The 16,422-nt window shown below is 38.2% G+C and overlaps 1 protein-coding gene and 1 pseudogene across 1 annotated transcript in view; one reads left to right on the top strand and one right to left on the bottom strand.

The window, feature by feature from the left end:
* TAFA2 (TAFA chemokine like family member 2) overlaps positions 1 to 16,422 on the top strand; it is a 477,447-nt gene that overhangs the window by 314,702 nt on the left and 146,323 nt on the right. The gene's annotated exons all lie outside the window — the stretch shown is intronic.
* Positions 1,271 to 12,941, bottom strand: LOC118623738 (annotated as a pseudogene).

Here is a 16,422-nt window from a genome sequence, read left to right on the forward strand (position 1 = left end):
AACGTGGGAATTCCACAAAGTGACCTTATCTCCAGAAGACATCCCTCCAAATCACCACCCTGTGCTGGGAAGGCTGGGCTCAGCAAAGGCTGCATAATAGCTGCTTAAGACACAAATACTTCTAATGAATAATGTAATGCTCACGGTACAGTAAGAAATAGGATAAATTGTGGTGCCATTTTAAAATGAGAGTCTTCAACTCACAGGCTATTTCTGGTGTTCATCTTGGATTTTGTGGCAGGGGAACATAAAACATCTACTTTAATAGAGTGAAAGAAATGGAGTGATTTATCCTAGTCATGGTAGGCCTTTAGAAAGTCTCATTTGGTAATAGAAAAAATCAGTGGTTGATGGGGAAGCAGATGATTTTTCTATGTTTAGGCAGTTCAGTGCACAGAGAGCACACACGCTTCTCAGAACATTGAGGACAGACAAAAGAATTTTAAGTCTTTAGGTGACAGAAGGAAACTGTGGTGATACTTGGTTAAAACATCTTAAGATTTCCAACTTAACGGTTTACACAGTTCACTTTAAGAAGCACTGCTGATGCTTTTAGCTGCAGGCTATTTAAAAAACACACATTAAAATGATAATTTTGTTAACAAGTTTAAAAGTCTGCAAGTAGTCCTGGATTTCGAATAATTTTTTTCTTTTTTGATACTCGTGAAACTTTCATCATTTATTGTTTGAGACACTGGTCTGTGCTTGGCATCATGTTAAATGTAAGGTACAACAGCAACCCAGATTATAATGTAAAATAAATCCAGAGAAAAGGAACTTTGTTAAGCCTAGTGGTGGGGACTGAGCCCTGGTGAATGAGGCAGAACACAATATTCTAAGGTGTTTTTTAATTTACTTTTGCCCCCTGGGTTTCCAGAATATTTATTAGACTAGTCAATGGGGTCAAGTTAGTCTAGATAATCATAAACAACAAATGGTGACATCCTTTAACTTGGTACCTTATGGGACAACAGAAAGTATACACGTTTTCTGTGTGTTGTGCACCATCCTCAGTGTTTTATTTGTGGTAGCTAACTTAATAATCATGCTACTCCTGTTAGGTAGATTCCAGCATTAGCTCCACTTTGCAGACGAGGAGACTAGAGAGGGAGATGAAATAACTTCGTCAGGGCCACACAGGTGGGCAGCAGTCGAGGCCCGTCTGCTGCACAGCCTTCAGTGACCACAGGGCTGTTGAACCTCTCCTATGGAGGAGGAGCAGCAGAGGAGCTTTGGTTGACAATAACTGAATCTACATTTGAGATAAGAGCTATATTCTACCATAGGGACCAGAGCTCCTGCCTCCAAAGTTCCCTCCTTCATGGGTCCAGAATTGGCAGATTGATAGTTGTAATTTTCAAAATCATTGTGGCTGCTGCCACCATCACCAAATCCATTATAGCCATCCCTGCTGCCATCCACCGCCACCACGGCTGCCACCAAAGCCACCTTGACCACTGAAATCCCTTCACAACTAAAGTTGTCATTTCCATCAAAACTACCTCCTGGACCACCTCTGAAGTTTCCAGAACCACTCTGACCTCTTTGGCTGGATGAAGCGTCAGCCATCTCGTGCTTAGGCAGGGCTTTCCTTCTTCACGGCGGTGGCCATTCACAGGATGGTGTCTCTGAGCGACAGTCTGGCCAGCAGAGCCATGGTCGTCAGAGGTCACCAAAGCAGAGCTCTCTTCCTGCCGTTGCCTCCGTCAGTCAAGGTTTCAGTGACTGCAGTTTTCCAGTGCTGTTCAGAATGATCTCTTAGGTGATGTTCTTCAGTGTCGCCTTCAATACTACCAACAAAAATCTGTTTTCACAGTGAATGGGCGCCGGGTCTTTGAGAATCTTCTCTTGTGACAGCCTTCTCTGGTCCCACAGCTCTCTGTCCGCCTCGCGTGGCCCTGCACTCGTGGCTGCGTCCATGTCCCCCGCAGTGGCATCGGGACAAACCCAGAGCCTCCGGAGCGCTTGGTGTTTGATCTCTGCTCACACGGTCTGTGAGTGTCCCCATTGCTCCGAACAGCTCCTCCTGCTCCCCAGTTGTTTCAAAGCTCAAATTCCAGTGAAGGGCGCTCGCAGCTGTTCCGGGCCTTTGGGAGGCTGACAGACCACCAAGGGACGGGGATGCTCACTTGGTGTCCACAGGCTGAAAGCTGTGGCAGAGGCAGAAGGTGATTGCTGCCAGGAAACAAAGCGTAGCAGGGGAGGAGAGCCAGAGGGCCGAAGGGAAGCTAAGTTACAGCGGACCTGTGAACTCGGCCAGGTGCAGTGGGGCAGGGCCTGGCAGCTACAGTGCACGTGATTTAGACAATACTCATGTGAATGGTCAAAGAACTCGAGGACTGTTTTTGTGACTCATCGTATCACAGGCTATTTTAGTTTCTGTTCTGCGGAAAGTGTAAAGCATGCCAACAAAGCGTTTTAATGTAGTTTTTTTTTTTTTATATACCAATGCTGTTGACTGCTAAATGTAGTAGTCTGATCATGACACTGAATAGATGTGTCTTAAAAAAGAAAAAGAAAATATACTCTAAATTGTAGTATGTGACTGACTAAGACAGGTTGCTGTGCAATTACAAATGGTATAGAGTGAAACTCAGTGTTTTATCTTTCGAACCTAATCATAGAATCTGGTAATACCTACGCCTTAGTCCACTCTGAAATTTTCTTCCTTTAGGTTCTTTTGATGTCTTTTGTATCTACACAATTCTTGCCTCCTACCAGTGTATGTTAGATTGCTGCATTCTTGCTTAGGGCCCCTAATTTTTATTCTAAGAGTCTTTTTATCCATTTGACCTTTTATTATTATTTTATTTATTTTTTATCTTTATTGTTGAAAGTATTACAGATGTTTTTCCTTTTTCCCATCATTGACCCCTCCTCCCTGTTCCCACCCCCCTCCTGCCTTCCCCATAATATTGTCTGTGTCCATTGGTTATGCCCATATATGCATATAAGTTCTTTGGTTTATCTCTTCCCACCCCCACTCCCTCCATCCCTCCATCCCTCTGAGGTTTGTCAGTCTGTTCCCTACTTACATGTCTCTGGATATGTCTTGATCATCAGCTTATTTTGTTCATGATATTCCATAAATAAGTGAGATCATGTGGTACTTGTCTTTCTCTGACTGCTTATTTTGCTCAGCATAATACTCTCCAGGTCCCTCCATGTTGTCTCAAAGGGTAAGAGATCTTTCTTTCTTACAGCTGCATAGTATTCCATTGTGTAAATGTACCACAGCTTTTTTATCCACTCATCTACTGATGGGCATTTGGACTGTTTCCAGATCTTAGCTATTGTAAATAGCTCTGCTGTGAACATAGGGGTACATATATTTTTTCTGATCAGTGTTTTAGGCTTCTTAGGATATATTCCAAGAAGTGGGATCACTGGGTCAAATGTCAATTCCATTTTTAATTTTTTAAGGAAACACCATATTGTTTTCCATAGTGGCTGCACCAGTCTGCATTCCCACCAGCAGTGTGCTAGGGTTCCCTTTTCTCCACACCCTCGTCAGCACTTGTTTGATGATTTGTTGATGGCAGCCATTCTGGCAGTTGTGAGGTGATACCTCATAGTCTTTTTAATTTGCATCTTTCTGGTGATTAGTGATCATTTTTTCATTTGATTTTTTAAAGTGCAGTCTCTCATTGACTTTCTAAAAACAACTGTATCCCTTAAAACCTTTGCAAAGTGTGAGTTGTTATATGTACTTGTTATGCCTGCTTTGCCTGCCTCTCTGTTTGCAGGAGCATGTGGCCATGATTGCTTCCTTCTGATTGAGTGATCTTGTCTGTGTGGTGTTTCTTTTATTTTTTTAATTAATTCTGACCTGAGGATATGTTTTATTTTATTTATTTATTTATTTTTGAGAGAGAGGGGAAAGGGAGGAGAGAGAGACAGAGAGACAGAGAGAGAGAGAGAATATTGATGTGAGAGACAGCATCAATTCAATTGGTGGCTTCTTATATGAACCCTGACCAGGCATAAAACCCGCAACCTTTTGGTATATAGGATAATGCTCCAACCAACTGAGCCACCTGGACAGGGCCATATGGTGTGCTTTTTAGTCTGCAATTAATATTTAAATTTACTTTTGATGGAAAAAGTCCTGATTGGGACTGGAGATAAAGGCAAACTGCCCATTTTTCAGGAACATGGATACTCCTAGCTCTAATCCCGTAGGGGCATTCGGGTTTCATCATTTCATCTCTCTGTTGTGTGGGTTACGCTAATAATAGAAATTAGCTAACTCTTAAGTGTTTTCTATGTGAGACACCCTTCAAGAAGTGCTTTCATTTAAGAATAAGGCTAGCACTATTGGATAGGAAACACTGTTTTCTGCATTTAACAGATAAAGAACTTTCACACAGGTAATAAGTTGTCAAGGAAATCTAGCGCTTCAAACCTCCCTACAAAACAGTTACTGATATATTGAAGGCAAATTCAACTTGTCCTGGGGAGGGTCATAGAAGTCTTCATGGAAGAGTTAACAATTGATTTCAGCATAGCACTGATTTTTTTCTATTTGATCTTCTCTAAGACTCTTGTAATTATTTATTAGATATGGTAGCCCGTATCTAATTGTTGAACAGTTAATATGAGTGAGGGCTTACTGTAAGAACTTTGTATGTATCAACACATCCAATAATCTTTACAACACTTGAGAAAGGAATAATTTTTCCTCCATTTCATAGTTGAAGAAATCGAGACACTTGTTAATTTTGTCTAATGGTCCAAAGTTGGTAAATGTCAAAGCTAGGGTTTGAATGCAGGAAGTCTGGCTCCTGAGTTATGTATGCACTACTCAGTATTGTCTTATGCTGTCAATGTCAAACAAGGTGAGCATAATTATAGCTGAATAATGTATACCAATTCATGAACCATGCTATTTTATTCTTTGATATTTTAGATGCTTGTAAGAGCTAACAATAGAAAATAATAAAAGTCAAGAACTAATCTTTTTTTTAAATGTGTATTTCTTTTAATTAGACTATAAACCTCAAGTGATCAATACCAGGAAGTTGACACGGATGGGGACAGTTGGGACCCAGAACTTGGCCTTGCCACTGTGAGGGCCTGATGATGGGATCAGGTCCAGCTTAGGCCCTGAGGGAAGGTCCATTCTAGAAGGTGAGGCATAGTGTCTAGGCATAAGGCAAGAGAAATATAGCCCGGAGAACTCTTGTCAAGGGCAGGAGAAATACAAGTGAGCAGTCAGAGTCAGGGAAGACTGTAAGGAGGTAGTAAAGACAGGGCTGAATATCAGGGGCTACACTCCAGGTGCGTGTTAGGGGGATGGAGTTGGAGAAGGAGGCAAGAGCAAGCTGAAGTGTTTTACTGCCCGAGAGGAGTGAGTCAGGCCTGGGAAAATAGTAGGAGCTCAGTTTCCAGAACTGGGACATCACAAGAAAGCCAGGCTGACAGATGTGATATGAGTCCTGTGGTAGTGGGCCAGATCTTCAAATTTATATTCCAACTGCAAAGGCTCATCCTAATTCCTGGAAAGAGGGAGGTCTGAGCCTATAGGAGAGAAAGGCTTTGGAAAAATGCTTCCTCCTTTGTCAAAGGGGAGGCCTTATGATATTCTCTTTCAAATAGTAACCAATTATTTGTCATAACTATGGAAATTATTGCTAGATTTAGGTGCATTCCATTGGTTGCACTTACAAGGTTCCTGATTGGTGTTTGAGACAGAGGGAAGACAGTATTCCTGGACATACTGTCTGCCTTACACAGGAATACAAATTCTGAGAGGAGAAAAATCATTTTTATCGGTAGTAGTATCTGTTGGGAGAAGGTGGGCATAACATCAATGTCATGTTGCTGGCACGAATGAAGAGAAGAGTGATGCCTGAGAGCCCAAGTAGCAGGGGGTCCAAAATCATTACTGTTTACCATTAACGACCAGTATGTAGTTTTCCAGCGAACAACTACCTTCTTAAATACATTTTAATATAATGGTCAGCTTTTATTACCTATAGTTTACAAAAGAAGGCGCTAGTAAAGAATCAGGTGAATAGCAAAGGTGACCTGAGGTGGAGGACACACGCTCCCCCGATAATTCACAAATGGGATAATGTCCTCAAGTATACTAAAATAATTTTATTGTCACCTACATTGATATTTGTACAGTGTGGTGTCAGCAGATGGTGTCAGGGGTTCTGGGAACGTGAGGGTGTTTGTACAGTTCTCAGTACAGAAGGTGCAGAACTAAAGAGGAGTCAAGGAACAATGCCACCTGTGCCTGGCTCTGCGTCATCCTCCTTGTGTGCAAGATGGCAGCTGGTGTGAAAGCAGGACCACCTCCTCCCCTGTTCATCTGGTGCATGGCATGTCCACAAATACTGCTGTAGGATGATGGGGTAGAAGGAACAAGGAATTTGTCATCAGAGGACCTGGACATGGGTCCTAAAGCTATCACTTAGGGGTGTGTCCCTAGTGGCTAACTCACTTCACTTCCCTGAGCCTCAGTTTTCCTATTTTTGAAATACCTTTTACCAGATGTAACTCTTTTTAAAAAAAAAAAAATTTTTTTTTTTTGTTAAATTTACTGGGGTGACATTGCTTAATAGGATCATATAGGTTTTCAGGCGTAGATTTCTACATTACAAGATCTGTATATTACACGGTGTGCCCACCACCCAAAGTCAAATCATCTTCTGTCCCATGTATGTGGACAGATAATTTTTGCTAAAGGAGCCAGAAACACACAATGGAGTAAAGAAAGCCTCCTCGATAAATGATGCTGGGAAAATTGGAAAGCTACATTCAAACAAATGAAACTAGATTACAATGTGTTCCCATGTACAAAAATTAATTTGAAATAGAGCGAAGACCTGAAACAATAAATGACATAGAAGAAAACCAGATGTAACTCGTACTACTGCATTCCACAGTTTAGGATGAAGCCAAATGACACTTCTTGCTTTTCCTACTCTGCATGTTCCAAAGTCCCTGTCTGTCCCAGACGGTTCCTTTGACTTAGTGTGCCTTTGTTTTCATCATCTCTGCTTATTAAAATCTTACTCATGCTTCAAGATCTAGTTCGGTTATCTTCTTCTTCAGACCCAGGTTTAATGCTTACCGAGGCTGTTCTTAAGTGTCAGAAGTAGTGAGGGTGCTTCACGTATTATTATCTAATGCAACTACCAACTTTGTGCAGTGAAAGATATTTAGATAACTCTGTTTATTCTATCCTGAGTTTTTCTCAAAAGGATTTGAGGAGGCAAGAAGGACCAGAAGGTTGGTAATGTATTTATTTATTTTTTATTGTATAGATAGTAAAATTGCATTGAAACACTTTTCTTTAGTTCGTAGACCCAGATTTGAGTGAAGACATGTTAGATTCCCACTCAGAGTTGTGACTACTGGTCTGACCCTTTGTCCCATTTGTCCAAATTTTGTGAAGGTACCTTTGACTCCCTAAGTTTGATCTGTCTTTCTAAACTACTGTAATCCTTGAATACTCCATGCATTATTCTCTTATTTACATGATCTTATACATCTTCTATTCCTCTCTTTTGAGTCCTTTGAAGGAAGGAAGGATCTGGGGCTTGCTGATCTCACTTTCCCAGTGCTCATCATAAGGCCTTGTATAAAAGAAACATTTAATAATAGCTATTTTGCATGAATACCTGGTATTTCTCCAAGCCAGACTTTGAGTGAGCAGCAGCCTTTCCCTTAGGTTGGTCTGCTAGCAAGTGTGTCAGTGCTGACTGTTTAATAATTACTGTGTACCAATGACTCATGTATAGTAAACGACACTTTGTGTGATTTGAGGCTAAGTATCTTTCTGAATTTAATTAAGAAATGCCATTATATTCTTTTCTTTATGGGAATTTGTTGAAAATAAGCAATATGTTATCATAAACTTATTTAAAATCAATTTATATTAAAAGATGAATTATTTTGTTTATGGTGTATTGTCAAAACTCAAATGAAGAATTTGCAATGTTAATCAGAATGTAGGCTCCATGTATGCGGGGATCTTGCCTGCCATTTTCACAGCTATATCACTGGTATTTTGAGTAACAGTAGATGTTTAATGTTATTCGTTGAATGATCCATGAGACTGTAGTTTTCATTGGATCATGAACCTAATTATTAGGATTAAAACTTTTGAGGCATTATCATATATGTTATCTCATTTGATCTTCCCAACAATCCTGTGAGATATTTAAGAAGAATTTTATTGCTTTGATTTTACTATTACTACTACCACTACTACTAAGCTGAAGTTCAAGAGATTAAGTGACTCCAGAAATCATCTACGTAAGCAGGTGAACAAGACTCGAATCTAAGTATTTGTACTGCAAATTCAGTATTTTGTCTATGTTTTCATATAATCGTTAAAGAATATAAACATAAATATAGAACGTTGGCCAGGGCAATCATGTCAGATACCTTTTTAAGGCTAGAAAGTTATATGTAACAAATTGAAGTGACTTTAGCATCTGAAAGATGGCACCACCAAGGAGGCAATGTTCCTGAGTTTGGTGAGAGAGTGAATTTGAGGTCATTCTGAATGGTCCTATGAGACTTACACTAGGAGAAAAACTCTGTATCACCATTTAAGTCTTCATATTGTTCCTTTGATTCTTACTTTCCAGTTTGTCTGAACCATAGGCTATTTAAAGCTTCAGATTTTTACCAGTCTTTTCAACATCCTTTCGTACTTGGTAGTTTTTGTTCTTACCAGTTGAAAAGAGCCAGCTGACTTCTTTGGTATTTTTATAGCTTGTGCTTTATTGTTCTCCTCCAGTGTTTTCCACCCGCTGCCCAAGTGCAGATGCTGTGATTGCTACTTCTAGCTCAAGACATCTGCTTTTCAGTAGGCCCTTTCCTTTCTCTCATCCCCATTATAATATTCACGTGCCACTGCTAACCCGCGTCAGATCTTGTCCCTGCAAGGATGAATACTCTGCTTTCAACATCTGGATTCTCCCATGGAAGGCAATATTAGTTTAGAGTTGCATTTGTATACTGAACATCTTCAAATCTAAGGACCTTAAACACTCAGAAAAGCAGTTATTTGATGTAAAAGCACTCATTTAAAGTACCATAAGTCTAGGTATGATTTTCAATGGGGTAAATAAAAATTACAGTGGAAGTAACTAGTTAGTTCATTTAAGGTCATTTGTTTTTTGTCTTTATATGCTCCCTTCCTGCTTTGTTTTTTTTCTGATCCAAATCAGAGTTTACCCAGCCTATGACTAGAAAAAATTATCTCTTTTAAAACCTACCCACACAAATGATGGCTTAGACCACAGACCAGACACTGGCTGCCCACAAGCTGGATTTGGCATGCATGATGTTCTTAAAAATGGAATTAATTGAGAATATTTAAAAATTGAGAGATTTTAGATATGATTCTGAATTTCTGACTTTTTAGAGAAATGGGAGGGTGTGGCAGAACGAAACTCCCGTTTTCATGTGTCATCAGTGGGCTAAGGCTGAATGCTTGCTGGAGGTGAATTGGAGGGTAAGATTGAGCCCTCGCCTCATGTGCCTGACCACTCCTACTGGCTCCATCAGTGTCTAAACAGCTAGTGGATTCCACCTTCTTCTCTCCCTTTAGTATTGTAATGGCCAATAGTTAGCTAAATTTATTTTCTGACATGTATGATTTGCCTCTTTCTGAGCATTTCTAAAATATCTATAGTCAAAGGATTTCTTCTTATAAGCCCAGGAAAAATATAGTGGGCTATATTTTTAAATGTTCTATTGTAAAGCATGAAAAATATGACATTAGCATCATTGTTTGCATTATCAAACTTTTAATGGAAAGAATTTTTGGGCCTGGAGCTAGAAGACCTGATTTTGAGCTCTGGATTGGCCACTTATTAACTTTGACCTTGAACAAGTCATTTCACTTCTGCGAGGTTGTCTCCTCATCTATGCAAGGGGGATAATTATGTCTGCTAGCCTCATGATCATGTGTATCAGATGTGATCATGGGTGTGGAAGTTCTTAGTATGCTATATGAGGCTATGCAAGGGTAAGGTATTTTATGGAGAAGCAGAGCTGTGGATCTGGTTTCTCAAGGAGCTTGGATTCTGGTTACCAAGACAGGACTTACGTATAAAGTAAATAACACTTGAAAGTATCCTCTGCCTACAAAGGATGGAGGCATTAAATGTTATCATACCTAAGAAAAAAAGTTCATGAATTTGCACTAGAATTAAAAACACATCTATAGTATTTCTTCCATTTATTATTTCATTTCTTCCACAAATATTTATTCTGCATTTACTCTGAGATAAAAAATATGGTAAGTGCTGGAGATAAAGTATTGAAATAGAAAGTCTAGGCTCTTGCTTTTATAGAACTTCTATTCTAGTAGGAGAAGAGAAAGACAATAAACAAACAGATCATTATGATTTCAAATACTGGTAAGTTCCATGAAGAAAAGAAATGTAGGTTATATGACAGAGCTGATGAGCAGAGCTATTCTCATTATGACTCTTACCATGTTACTATTTTTCTTTATTTTATTGTGATAAAATACACATAAACTTTATCATTTTAACTGTTTCAATGGAATTAAGTACATTTACAATGTCATTCAATCATGACCACTATCCATTTTCAGAACCTTTTCATCATCCCAAACAGAAACTCTATACCCATTAAACAATAACTCTTCATTTCTTCTTCCCCTCACCTCCTAGTAACCTCCATTATATTTTCTGTCTTTGCCTATTTTAAATATCTTCTATAAGTGGAATAATATATTTTTACTTTTGTGCCTGGTTCATTCCACAAAGCATGTTTTCAAGGCTTATCCATATTGTAATATGTATCAGAATTTCATTCCCTTTTAAGGCTAAATAATATTATACTGTATATGTGGATACACACACACACACACACACATACACCATGGTGTTTATTCATTTACAATATTACCTATTTTAACATGACTTGGTAATAAGTCTAATTTGTAGAATATTTTACAAAGCTTCATAATATTCACTGTACTTGGCAAGAATAGTGTTAACTCAAGTATTATTGATTAAATTGTCACAAACTCTGGTGTTATTTAACACAGTTTTGTGTAACATTCAGTCTGATGTATCTTGAAATCTTGTGACCAACTGTGAAGTAAGAGTATATAAACTGGGAGGAAATAAGGTCAGTAGTTTTTCAGCATCTATGCAATGACACAGGCTATAGTGTGGACCAGTCCTACCTACTCCCCTAATATAGGACTTTCCTCTACTCAGGGTGTTTTTGGAGCATTTGTCTAAAATAGATTTAGGTAATGGGCTTCTATCACCATCTTGGGACATAATTTTACAATCTAATAATTCTTACCACTGGGAAAATTTCTTAAGGTTGCACATTTAACTACTTTGCCGTGTAATTGCATAATGCTAAAAAAATGCCTGCTCTGTGACTGAGGAAACCACGTTCATTCATAAGGAAAATGTGAAGAGTGGAAAGAAACAGGCGATGGCAAAGAGAAGGTTCAAGTTAGTGCACACAGTAGATCATCGAAGAACGTCTTTTCATTCAAGGGCATTCCCTTGTAACTTTGACAAGATGCCATAGCTAATTGATTGTTTATATCAATTAGCCTTTGGTAAAATTGGTTTTGTTATACATCATTTAGCTTAAAGTCACAGAACCTCTCAACTACATTAAGTGAGGACTTTCTGTATTGTGTGACTGATTTTATTCAGGATAGGAAGTCCCAGATATTGGAAAGGGTAAAAAAAAAAGTGAGATTTTAAAAGGCAAAGCCCGGCCAGTATGGCTCAGTGGTTGAGCATTGACCCATGCACCAAGAGGTTGTCAGTTCGATTCCTGGTCAGGGCACATACTTGAGATGTGGGCCAAATCCCCAGCGGGGGGTGGGGGTGGGGGGTGGGGGTGGGGTGGCATGCAGGAGGTGGCCAGTCGATGTTCTCTCTCATCGATGTTTTCATCTCTCTCTCCCTCTTCCTCTCTGTCTAAAATCAATAAAAAGAAAAAAAAATTAAAACAAAAAATAAAAGGCAGAAATCTTGTTGCAAAGAAATAAACTGAAAGAAAATATTACAGAACTTTCTGCACACTGAGTTTTATAGCACATAGTGGTTGCTGCTTTGATTTTTAATGAATTGAGTTCTCAGTTGCTTTAGCTATTAACTGAAAGCTGGGTATAGTATTTCACTATATTAAAATCTGATAATATTACACTTTAGCTCAAAAGGAGTTCATTATTGATGAAGTTATGTACAAATATCAAATACATACAAGACGTGTGTGTAAATGTAGTTTTAAAGATGTAAGTGAAATAAGCTAGGCAGAGAAAGACAAATATTACACGATCTCACTTATATGTGGAATCTAATGAACAAAATAAGTCCAGAGGCTTGGATGCATGGAACAGACTGACAGGTCTCAGAGGGGCAGGGTGGGAAGAGATTAACTGCGGAACTAATATACATATATGCACAGCCCAGGGACACAGACAATAGTGTGGGGAAGGCCTGGTGTGGGGCAGGGGCTGGGTGGAGGGGGCAAAGCATGGGTAAACTGGGGGACCTCTGCAATACTGTCAACAATAAAGAATGCAGGTCTCAGCATCAGTCTCTTTCACCATGCATTGTGAGGTTGTGCTTGGAATTTAATGCTGGTACATGTGGTTGTCCAAAAATCTTGCTTAAACTATTCTTAGAGCAAAGTATAGACAGCCTTTAATGAACTAAATTAAGCAGCCTCTTTTTGAACTTATTTTTATTGGTTTCTTTGAGAACATGGAATAGCACGTCTTTCAACACATAGCTGTCATTGTCTTTTTCATGCTTTATTTGTTCTTAGCTTTTTGATGGTAAGGTGATATGTGTTGATGTTTGTGCCTTTTGGGGCATGGTTATATGAGGGGAGGCCTTCGTATTTTAGCCTTTCAGTTCACTTACCTCTGAGAGGTTCTGTGTTAAGGGGAGGTCAACCATGTTGCAATGGTTTATTGCTGAACTTGGGTTTCTCTCCTGATTGTGTGCTGTTACCTAGTTACTGTTTGATGGCATTTTGGCCATACTGTATGACTGAATTCACAGAGGGAAGCGTCCCTCATTCCAGTAGCTGCAGCCACAGTGAGGATATGTGTCCTTCTTGGGCCACAAATTTTATCCTAACAAAGAACCCTTAAAGATTGATATTTTTCATTATTCTCACTTATTCTTTGGCTCCTTTGCTAACATGAAGGAGAAGGAGCTGGGGTGGAGTGAATTTCTTCTGTGGCCTCATTTCCTAAAAAAACACATACACCCGAGTGAAGGAATGAAAGTACTCAACTAGCACCAGTGGTAGCAGACCCATATTTAGGATTGATTTCATGACCATACATTATTTGCTTTAATAACTATAAAAGTTTTATTTAAAAAGGAAAGAAAATATTTTGTTATGAACCCTGTATGTTGAACTTAGATGTTCTGTGCAGAGCAAGCTCTTTTTTTTTTTGCCAGAATAATCACAAAATTAAATACCCGGATTGTGATTTAGCTGCCAATAAAAGGGTACATCTGATTGAAAGTTTTCTTTCTTATTGTGAAATATAGCCATCTCTATGTCATTCAGGAGTGGCTGCTTTATGGGCTGTCTCTTACCACCTACTATTGGTCATATTGTGTGACTTAGCATTGTTGTTGTATGAGGGAAGGAGGAAGTAAATGTAAAATTTTCTAATTGTTGACATTTTACCTGAAGTTTTTATAGGAGACGAGACAGAATTGTATAAGCTAGGTATTTTTCAATTAAATAGCTTTATTACATTCTAAATTTTAGCTTCATTACACTCAAATTGGCTTATGGTTTATTGTTCGACATCACATATTGCTTGTGAGAAGGGTTCAGTAAGAAATCTAACTTTGATTATAACACATAATCATACCGCCTTTTTTTTTTTTTTTTCTTTTGGGAAGAACAGATTTGTATCCTGGAAGCAATAGTTCATAATTTAAAAAAAAGCAAATGGTAAGGATAGGGACACTGAATACAAAACAGAAATACAGAGAAAGAATGTAGTTTAAGATTAATATTGTGAAGTGCAAAGAGAGATGAAATTTAAATCTGAGAGATAAATTACCTACAGTTATTGAGAAAGGGGTAAAATGACTCAGTGGGGAATGTCAGAATTAAGGATGTGATTAGTGTTGTCTTCTTGGTGCCTTGTGGTGTCTATAAGATAGAAATGGAGCTTGGTCAACTGGTTCTCCCTTATTGAATAAAGATGTTAATCACAGAATAATTTTAAGTGACTACTGTGTCATAGCTAGCATTTATAGACTACTTACTAAGTGTCAAGATCTATGTTTAGAACTTGACATAAATTAACTCATTTAACAGCCCAACCCCTCTTTGAGGCAGGTATTGTCATTATCCACATATTATGGAAGAAGAAACTGAGGCTTTGTAAAATTAAATAGCATGTGTCCAACAGCTAGTATGTAGTGAAATCTTGACATCCGATTTCTGAATTCAAATCGCATGCTCTTAATTGCCATATTAGACTAAATGTGTCACATTTTTAATTAGAATATACAATTCAGGATCTTCAAACTTAGCCAGCAGAACTGCAGGCAAATTGAAGTAGTTTTCAGACATCTGTATATAGAAGACAGTCAACCAAAACACAAATGAAGATTTTACTATTTTAGTCTCCACTATCTTCTATGAAATTCTAAGCGTATGTTTCTTTAGACAAGCATGTTTTGATCTAGAAGTCAGTACTAGTTTCTTGAATAAAATTGTTCAACACGTATAAACTAGAGTAGTGTTGGCAGATTTGACATCTAAAATTACAGGACACTCAGTTATAGGTGAATTTCAGATTAATCAGATAAGGGGTTAATTTGTAAAATATATAAGGAACTTTTAGAACCTTAACAGCAAAGGTAAAAGATTCAAAAATGGGCAGAGGACCTGAATAGACATTTTTGCAAATAAGACATACAAGTGGTAAACAGGAACATGAAAGGTGTTCAACATCACTAATCATCATGGAAATGCAAATCCAAACCACAGTGAGCTATCACCTCACACCTGTTAGGATGGTTATTATAAAGAATACCCAAAAGATAACAAGTGTTGGTGAGAATGTGGAGAATAGGGACCCCTTGTGCACTGTTGCTAGGAATGTAAAATGGTGCGGTCACTATGGAAAACAGTATGTAGGTTCCTCAAAAAATTAAAAATAGAAGTACTATATTATCCAGCCATCCCAGTTGTGGGTATATATCCAGAATAATTGAAACCAAGGTCTTAAAGAGAAATTTGTACTCCTATGTTTATTGGAGCATTATTCATAATAACCAAGATATGAAAACTATCCAAATGTTCATTGATAGATGAATGGATAAAGAAAATGTGGTGTTTACATAAAATAGAATATATCTAGCCTTAAGAAAGAAGGAATCACTGCCATTTGTGATAACGTGGATGGACCTGGAAGGTGTTATGCGAAGTCATAAAGGACAAATACTACATGATTTCATTGACATGGGGTCTCTAAGATAGTCAAAGTTATAGAAGCAGAAACTAAAATGGTGATCGACAGAGAATAAATAGGAGAAGTAGGAAATGGGCAATTGTTCAACAGGTATAAAGTTACAGTTATAAAAGATGACTAAGTTCTAGAGATCTGCTGTACAACACAGTGCATATAGTTAATAATATGGTATGTACTTTAGAATATCTTAAGAGTATAGATGTTGTATTAATTGTTCTTAACACACAGCAAAGGGGCACAAGGAAACTTTTGGAGGGGATAGATATGTATGTGTGTATACCTTGATTATGGTGATGGTATAATGGGTGTTTGCATTCTAAGGCATCAACTTGTATGTGTTAAATATGCACAGTATTTTTGTATATCAGTTATATCTCAATGAACCTGTAAAAAGAGATAGATTCCAGTTTAAGTTGGCATTCTGTATTTTGTCTGACAACACTCTGTGGTTGCCACTTCTGCTGTAGCAATGTCATTAGGTCTGATCACAATCGACTGGTGTCTGGTAGACAATGGACACTTAACTCTAAAAATTTCAACTCACTTTTCACCAGACCATGCACTGTGTATAAATGGTAAAAGGTGCACCCATTTAAAGAATGATCATTTTATAGTCAACAGAGCACAGTAATGAGACACAGTAGTATTTCCTTTATCCAGTAACTTGGCAGTGAGGTGATTTTCTTTAGATAATTTTCTAGATAATTGAAAGCTAGAACCTCATTTTAGCCTTTTGAAGTGTACACCTGTAAAAATACATCATATACGTTGGAGACCCATCACAGAGTATGCAAAACATTGTTTAACCACTGTTGTGATGAAAATGGAGCCAATGGGCAGACATTTGGACTCAAGACCCTCCTCTGCCACTTACTACTTTTGTCTTCAAATTATTCTTTCAGATTCTATATGTAATTTGGGAATAT

The sequence above is a fragment of the Molossus molossus genome, unplaced genomic scaffold (assembly GCF_014108415.1).
Source record: "Molossus molossus isolate mMolMol1 unplaced genomic scaffold, mMolMol1.p scaffold_m16_p_10, whole genome shotgun sequence".
Taxonomy (NCBI): Eukaryota; Metazoa; Chordata; class Mammalia; order Chiroptera; family Molossidae; genus Molossus; species Molossus molossus.